At 47.5% G+C, this 8,136-nt stretch overlaps 1 long non-coding RNA gene across 1 annotated transcript; it reads right to left on the bottom strand.

Annotated features, from left to right (window-relative positions):
- Window positions 1-1,262: 1,262 nt before the first annotated feature.
- LOC147022351 (uncharacterized) lies at window positions 1,263-4,293 on the bottom strand. The gene is made up of 2 exons (XR_015060648.1): window positions 1,879-4,293; window positions 1,263-1,680 (listed from the first exon to the last, which is right to left on the bottom strand). It is a non-coding gene; the product is annotated as an uncharacterized LOC147022351 (long non-coding RNA).
- Window positions 4,294-8,136: the final 3,843 nt, after the last annotated feature.

The raw sequence follows: 8,136 nt of genomic DNA, 5'->3' as shown, positions 1-8,136 counted from the left end.
TACCCCCATGACTGGGCGTTACCTTGGATACCCCCATGACTGGGCGTCACCTTGGATACCCCCATGACTGGGCGTCACCTTGGATACCCGCATGACTGGGCGTCACCTTGGATACCCCCATGACTGGGCGTCACCTTGGATACCCCCATGACTGGGCGTCACCTTGGATACCCCCATGACTGGGCGTCACCTTGGATACCCCCATGACTGGGCGTCACCTTGGATACCCCCATGACTGGGCATCACCTTGGATACCCCCATGACTGGGCATCACCTTGGATACCCCCATGACTGGGCGTCACCTTGGATACCCCCATGACTGGGCGTCACCTTGGATACCCCCATGACTGGGCGTCACCTTGGATACCCCCATGACTGGGCGTCACCTTGGATACCCCCATGACTGGGCATCACCTTGGATACCCCCATGACTGGGCGTCACCTTGGATACCCCCATGACTGGGCATCACCTTGGATACCCCCATGACTGGGCGTCACCTTGGATACCCCCATGACTGGGCATCACCTTGGATACCCCCATGACTGGGCGTCACCTTGGATACCCCCATGACTTTTCACACATCACACAGATCAACTCACGGCCAATGTTAACCACAAAATCAACAAACAAAAAGCACTCATGAATACAACCTATGGACACCACACTTTTAACAACCTACCAACAACAGCTCATCCAGACTACCAACAATTATACCAGCCGAGTTGTGCTGCCACTCCTTCAGACCATAATATTGTCGTGGGGATAGCCAGTTCAGGTTAAACCCCCCCGAGACCCAAATTGTGTTGACGGGCGGTTAACACCACCAGCCCCTGAAGGACTGAGCGGTTCTTTATTATTAGGAGGCGGACACGTTGATCCTCTGAGATTAATGTGTGTGGCAGGAAAAGGACGCAATGGCGGAGGCACAGAGAAGAACAATACGGGGGGGGGGGGTGGGGGGGAGGTTATACTCGAATCCCACTACAAATACACGGATGGAGTTACTTAAAATGAACACATTAAATGAAAATAGACAAATATTTAAAAAGGACAATTCCTCATCTGAGGTTTGTGAGGCCCCTGAAGATGATGTTTGTAAGGACCTGACAGATGTTGGTGCGTCTGATGGTCTGACCAGCGTTGAGCCACCTCCAGTCCTGGGTGAATGTGAGACCGAACCCTCGCGGGAGTCAATGATGTATAATCAACCCGGTAGGCAGACACGGTCTGGCAGACTTGTACGTAGACCCGCCAGGTTGAATGATTCTGTCTGTGATCCGTGACTTAGGGAAATTTCAACTGTTCATGACATTTTTTTTTTCTCATTGTTCTATTTTTCCTTTTCTTTTATTGTTTGGTTGTGTTTCTGTCTATTATTGCTCCATTTACAGATGTGAGAAACATCTCCCAACCATCCTTCTTTTCTCTCCCTATCCCTCACACACACCCCAACCTCATGCCCTCTTTCTCTGAAAATGTTTCCGTTGTTATAAAAAACCCGGACCGTGCTGTTCAAGTGAACATTTCATTCCTTTTTCACTCCCAGCCTTGAGTCGTGCTGCTTGACATAGATCACACTCAGAATGTTTCCTGACCAAGTTGCTTCAAAGGTGCAACTCCTCTCATTTTCTCTCTTGTCCTTTGTGCAGTGCCAGGTTGCACTCTTCAGCTTGAGGGAGCTGTTGGAGATGGTTGAAGGAACAGAGGAGCAGAATTAAGATTAATAATAATAATAATAATAATAATAATAATAATAATAATAATGCTCTTTATTTCGTGCCATAAAGACACATAAGGCTGCCGATGCAGTTTCATTGGCCTGGATGGGTTACCCCGAATAGTTATTACCCCAATACACTGGAACTCATTTCACCGACCTCGGAAGGATGACGGGCTGAGTCAACCGCACCCGACAAGGGGTTGAACTCAAGACCTTAAGATCCCAAGCCTCCCTTCCTATAGTCACAAGAACAGAAAATGGAGAAGTCATGACACAGGATGGGAATTCAGACCACGGCATGACGGAGGAAACCTAACAGTAGGCTTGGAGTAAAACAGAAAGAAACAAGAAACAGAGCAATCAGAGATTGCAGACCCTCACCAGGACTTATTTTGCGTGGCGTTTGTGTTCTGGTCTGTGGCATAATTAATAAGACATAATTAGAACTGTCACTTTGTAACTGCTGGCAGTGATGACCGGGTACCAAGCATCCCGCTCTGAGGCAACCCCGGTTTGATCAGACACCTGACCCATGATGTTTATTTTATCATTATTCAATTGAATTCAGAATGGGATTAAAATAAATTAAATTCAAATTAAATGGAAGACCAAACAGGTACAGTCCTGCATTGGTCGAATGAGAAGGAACCCAAACAAGTAAAAAGAAAAGATGAAGTCATCAGGAGGAAACTGGATAGGATTCGCAATTCAGCTGCTTCTCCTCCACCCTCAAATCCATCCAGGCACAGTGGAGAGCCTCATTCAAACAATAAAAACCCACATCAAGACATTAAATTATTCTGTTTGCCAGACCATGTGTCCGATCAAGTTGATATTTAAAACATATATTCCCCATCGCTACCAGATCACAATTGTGAAGTTTCACATTGATTGATTAAGCGGTTCCAAAGAAAACAATATTTAATTGTTTTTTTGTTTGTTTTTGTATTGTTGCGAATTCTGGCCCGGCCGGCGTGCGATCGGCCACGTAACTCAAATGGCGGCCGCTTCGCCCACCGAAATGGACAATTCAGTCGTGACCCTCCTGGGACTACCGCCAGAAACCAGTCACAGGTGGGGGTTTAACCCCACCACCACCCAGTCCGCATTCCACCCGCGCGAGATAGGGTAAATCGCCGAAAGTCGATATACCTGTGGTACTCACACGGGTAATCTGCCGAGGGATGGGACCACGCCACAGGCCGACTCCGGACACGAACCGCTTAAGCGGTTCGTTCCGTATTACAGGGATAACCGAGCGGAGTTATCGTCGGCCTTGACGGTTCTGATAAATTACCAGGTGTTTTAAAACGCACTATTAATCCCTTACGTGATGCAAGATGGAGATTCAACAAAGGAAAGGATGCAGCGAAACAGGGAACAATTGGACAAGCACACCTTTATTTCACACACACATGCACGTATATACAACCATACAGTAATGCACATATAAAAGCAAGGACACAATGCAGAGCTCAACCGAATATAATTATTACACAGGGACACTTAAACAGTTCTACTTTACAAGACTGGCACCACACACATATTTACACCAAACCCCAAAAGAAAATGGAAGTGCGACTTCCCTGAGCACGTCGAGTCCTCCTCCCGCAACCTCAGCTCCTCGCTCCTCCGGCGTGGTCGGTTAGCTAGTGCCTCGCGCCGCACATGTGGTCCGCTCGACAACACTTCCATGATGAAAACTCTATCAAACAATAATAATAACAAAAAAAAAAAACGATCTCTTATAATGCTTCATCTTCCTCTCTCACACATGTGGTACTCTTTACTGTATCATATTGCACTACTCTTCTACTATTTAAACAAACTGCTCTCAATTCGATCTTTCCTTCAAACCTTACCTCAAAAATCCAACTGTTACATCATTTTTTCTCTCCATTCTCTGAATTTGCCTTGATTGCTTCCATCAAGAAATGTGTTCAATCGCATCTCTGACCTAAAACTTTTTTTAAAACCCCAGTTTGCTATGAATGTTCGCTTTCCATCAACCATTCTTTTTTTTCCAATTTCAGTGCCAACTCACTAAGAAAATGAAACCAGCACTCAGAAAAATGAAACAAAATCAACCCCCTTGAAAGAAATCAATATTGTGTGTTTTGCAGCGGCGCAATCAACCCCTCAATCAGACTCACCAGCTATATCACATGTAGAAGATCTAACCATTAATTTTATTTTTGTATCCATAGTCGAGGTTCATGGAAGAGCTAGTACTTTTCACATTTCTTCACGGCATTCCAATTTTGTCCAAACTACCAACACCTTTCAACAATATTTCTACAATCTTGGAAACTGTCCCATATTGAATTACATGATTGCATCGCCCACCAAATCTTTTGTAACCCTTTTCACCCGAGCTGGACAGACATGGACAAAATGCACATCGAACAATTATTACGCTTTGATATCAACAACTTATTCTCAACAGACATCCAAAATAACTGGGCGTCACCTTGGATACCCCCATGACTGGGCGTTACCTTGGATATCCACATGACTGGGCGTCACCTTGGATACCCCAATGAGTGGGCGTCACCTTGGATACCCCAATGAGTGGGCGTCACCTTGGATACCCCCATAAGTGGGCGTCACCTTGGATACCCCCATGACTGGGCGTCACCTTGGATACCCCCATGACTGGGCATCACCTTGGATACCCCCATGACTGGGCGTCACCTTGGATACCCACCTGACTGGGTGTCACCTTGGATACCCACCTGACTGGGCGTCACCTTGGATACCCCCATGACTGGGCGTCACCTTGGATACCCCCATGACTGGGCATCACCTTGGATACCCACCTGACTGGGCGTCACGTTGGATACCCCCATTAGTGGGCATTACCTTGGATACCGCCATGACTGGGCATCACCTTGGATACTCCCATGACTGGGCATCACCTTGGATACCCCCATGACTGGGTGTCACCTTGGATACCCACATGACTTTTCACACATCACACAGATCAACTCACGGCCAATGTTAACCACAAAATCAACAAACAAAAAGCACTCATGAATACAACCTATGGACACCACACTTTTAACAACCTACCAACAACAGCTCATCCAGACTACCAACAATTAGACCAGCCTAGTTGTGCTGCCACTCCTTCAGACCATAATATTGTCGCGGGGGTAGCCAGTTCAGGTTAACCCCCCCCCCCACCACCGACCCAAATTGTGGTGACGGGCGGTTAACACCGCCAACCCCTGGATGGCCGAGCGGTTCTTTATTATTTGGAGGTGGACACGTTGATCCTCGGAGATTAATGTGTGGGGCAGGAAAAGGGTGCAATGGCGAAGGGACAGAGAAGAACAATACGGGGGGGGGGGGGGAAGGTTATACTCGAACCCCACTACAAATACACGGATAGAGTTTCTTGAAATGAACACATTAAATGAAAATAGACAAATATTTACAAACGATAAAAATCAAAAGGTAATGATAATAACACGAAGTAAATAAATCCTAAAGTCGAGGCACCTCCACACGGACTTAAATTTTTTTTTTATACCTTGTCGAGGCTCGTATGAGATCGAACACACAACGCACAGCACGGCGGGCATGAGACAAGAGGGGTGGGAGTGGGAGGGACAAAATAGTGGGGAACAGAGACATGAGGAGATCTATGGGTCGGGGAACACGGGGTACACAAAATGGACATTACAGGGACTTTCAGGAAGGAAAGCAGGGAATTTGAAGGAGGTGGGTTTGGAGTGGATTATCGGGGGTAGAAAAGATCGAGGATTTTGATGGGGGATGATAAGAGGTGGTGGTGAACAGCTGTTTTGAAGGCCTGGAGGGAAGAATGGGATTGAATAGAGTGAGGGAGTTTATTCCAAAGGCGGGAAAAAAGAGGAATGAAAGAGTGAAGGTGAGCAGTGATTCGTGATTTTGGTAGTTTTACCAGAAGGGGGTTGTTGGCAGACCTTGAGCGCCCTGCGGAAATGTGGTGGGGACAAATCGCAGACAGAGCGGGGGGGGGCGGGGGGGACCGCAGAGAAGATGGTAGAAGATAGAAATTAAATGCAGAGAAAGGGAAAACAAAATAAACAGAAAACCCTTCCTTAATTCTTGTATTGAGCATGGCCCAGAGCCGGTCCCTGTGGAACATGGAATTGAGGCGCCTCCACCAGTATGTGCAGACATGCACAAAATGGCGCCATGCTGCTTCTCTTGTCACAAGACAAACGTATGTCAGGAAATCCATGAATGGCCCTCTACACCAAGGCTCAGAGCCCCAGTGCAGCTGCTTCATGCATCGATCGTCCTCACCAAGCCCAACCAAGAGCGAAAGGCCAGCGTCTTGCCTCCCTATGCGAGCCAAATCGCCTCAACACGAATACAAGAATCGTGCCGTCCTCTTCGTGCGTCAAAGGAAAGCCAGCCATTCGCCCTGTTCTTACAGGCCATCTCCTAACTACATTCTTTCTCTACCGCTTGCGTTCCTTCCGTCAACTCAACTCTGTCTCGTGTGTGCGCTCACCCTGAACTCTACTCTCCTCTCCTCTCTGGCCTCGTGCATGCACTCTGCCCATCTCTCGTCCGAGTTAGATTGATGCCTCGCACGCCCTCTCTTCTTAAAACTTCTCACGTCGAACAATCCTCTGCCTGCTCGCAGACCTGGGTGTGGCCTGCTCGACGAAACCCAGGAAGGCGGGGCTTCTTCCTGCTCGGCTGGCTACTGACATCATGCCCATCACTCATCAGCCTCGGGGGCGTGACTTTGTCCACCATCACTCTTGGAGGCGGGGCTTCTGCCTGCTCGGCACGTTTGCTTCTTTCTCATCATGGTTTTGGTTATAAAAAAACAAAGGGAAAAGTCACAGGGAGGCAATTACATATGGGGGGAAGCTTATTCTTAAACCCTAGCTAACCAACACCACACCACCCCTGTGTATTGACACATAACACTTAAGCTCACAATTTCCCTACTTAATTACATTGAGATGCCTCCTACACGTTCACGGACCAAACTGCTCTATTCAATGCTAAATTCCCTATTAAATTCCTCCATCTACCCCCACAAGCGTTACAATATCCTGCAGGAATACCTCACTTAACACTGCCCCAGACTGCTGATTCATTAAAGAGCTTTGTCCTGGAGAAAATGTTTACTTAAAAAAAAATTAAAAAATGAATAAAATCCTTAACATACAGGGCTCGCCAAGTCAACCCATCCGTGACAAATGTTTGCACAGTATGCACGTTGCACAGCAAGATGAACCTCGTCTTCCATCAATACCATGTCGGAGCTGAGTAGGAGTGATGGCATCGATCCTTTTTATTGATGTACGAGAAAAATTGCCCGTCCCAAGTGACAGGAAATGCATGCAAACGTACCCGTCCCCAGTGTCAAGAAAAGTTTCAGTTAATCCATCAATTTCAATCATATTTAATGGATTTTAAACAGGTCAATTAATTGTGTTGCCCTCTTGGGACATGTGGTGGGTGGTAAACGTTGCAAGACCAACTCACGATGGAGCGACAGGTTGAAGGCGGCATGGCGGTCATCAAGAAACTGCTGCTGGAGCAGCGTATCTCTGTGTCCACTTTCCGTCGGTACTCCGGGGCCTCCGTCTGGCCATCCCCCAAGCAGATGCCTGGCCCTTCTCCATCTCCTTGAGATGCCGATCAACCTGCTGCAATTACGAGGCATGTGGCCGGCCCGTTGGCCTCCTCCACACACGAGGCTCCCATGTTGAGATGATCTGGTGAGCAGGATCAGCATCCGGAAAATGAGCCACATATCCAAACAGCCGCAGCTGATGCGCATGGACTACATAGGCATTAAATCTCATCTGAGTCTGTCGGCAAACACTCATTGGACACAAAGTCTGACCAGCCATAGTCAAGGATTCTCCAAAGAGACACCTCGTACCATAAGAGTTAAGTCTCCATCTCAGTTTCTTGGTCAGAGTCCAAGTCTCACATCCACATCCACATCACTGACAGCATCAAGGAGTTAAAGACTCATATTTTCATCCTCCTGCCGAGGTACCGACAGTGCCACACTCAATGATCCAGTTAATCCATGACTCCCCTGACCCGACCCAAGCATCTATTGGCCTCTGGCTCACAACATGCGGAGACATGAATATTACTGCCAAGGTAAGTGAATCTCTCTGTGACCTCAATGTCGTTTCCACAAACAGGTGCAGACAAGTTAGCAGCATCCAAGATGTCATTGAAAGCTTGGGTCTTAGTTTTCACCCAATAAACCAATAATCCCAGTGGCTCCGACTCCCCATTCAGTGCCTCGAGTACCCCCACAACAATATCCAGCGTCTCCACAAAGGTGACTGCATCGTTCGCGAAATCAAGGCCTGATATCCTGACATTCCCAAACGATGCACCACAGCTTGAGCTCTCCAACATCCTCCTCAGAATCCAG

This window comes from Eptatretus burgeri, chromosome 8 (assembly GCF_056783735.1).
Source record: "Eptatretus burgeri isolate ZD-2024b chromosome 8, Ebu_testis_v1, whole genome shotgun sequence".
Classification (NCBI taxonomy): domain Eukaryota; kingdom Metazoa; phylum Chordata; class Myxini; order Myxiniformes; family Myxinidae; genus Eptatretus; species Eptatretus burgeri.
Note: the sequence above shows the minus strand (reverse complement) of the source record. Positions and strands in the feature narration are given on the sequence as shown.